We start from the raw sequence: 1,060 nt of genomic DNA, 5'->3' as shown, positions 1-1,060 counted from the left end.
TTCTTTGTTTATCTATGTGAAGTACTTTGGTCAGTAGGAAGTAGCCTTTAAAGTGCTGTAGAAATAAATTTGATTTGATTTGCCTTATAAATAAAAATATAAATACAGTAATGGATTTCTATTTGTACAAGTGTGATATTAATGTATTTTCTATGTTCCTTTTATCATGCTACCATGAAGGTCAATCTGATTATTATTATTAACATTTGAAGTTTTCATAGTATTACAACATGGTAGTACTGTCAGAAGTACTTCAAAATCAAAATCAGAATCTGCTTTATTGGCCAGGTGTGACGGACACACGAGGAATTTGACTGGTACATTGGCTCTCAATGTGCAGTAAAACAGCATAAGGCTGTTTAATATAACAAAATAAGCAGTACAGAACTGTCCATTCTCTGTAAGTGGGAAAACTTGAAAAATCAGCAGTGTATCAAATACTTATTTGCCCAACTGTATTTAGGAGTCACCTGTCACTGGATAGATGACACCTCTCTAGAGAGGCACTGTGCTCTCCAGAAACGTTTTGGAGACATCATGAAACAGGACAAGCACAGACTTCAGCAGACAGTCAGGACTGCAGAAAAGGTCATTGGTGCAAGCCTGCCCTCCATGGAGGACCTGTACACCTCACAGGTCAAAATTATACAGACATGTTGACGACTTTTAAAACCTTCAACAAAACAAATCCTGCTGTTTAACACAGGTGGCTCATGAGGATAACATTTCACAAGTGATGCAGCAGGTTAGTTCAGGTGGAAACTAATGTAATAATTATTTTAAATGGTTTGTCATGTAAAGGCGAAAAGCAGCTTCTATATCGCTCAGACGTGAAACTTCAGACCTCTCACTGCAGACCCCTAACACCCTGGACACAATCTGTTTGAACTCCTCCCCTCTGGACGGCGATAGAGGTCACTGTGCACCAAGACAACCAGGCACAAGGACAGTTTCTTCCCCTGGGCTGTCAGTCTGAGGAACATGTGACGCACAACAGTATGACTGGACAATAACCCTCAGTGCACTAACTGTACATATACCTTGCACAGATTATACAGAT

Source organism: Monopterus albus, unplaced genomic scaffold, assembly GCF_001952655.1.
Source record: "Monopterus albus unplaced genomic scaffold, M_albus_1.0 scaffold286.1, whole genome shotgun sequence".
In the NCBI taxonomy this organism is placed as follows: Eukaryota; Metazoa; Chordata; class Actinopteri; order Synbranchiformes; family Synbranchidae; genus Monopterus; species Monopterus albus.
This window is presented reverse-complemented; position numbering follows the sequence as displayed.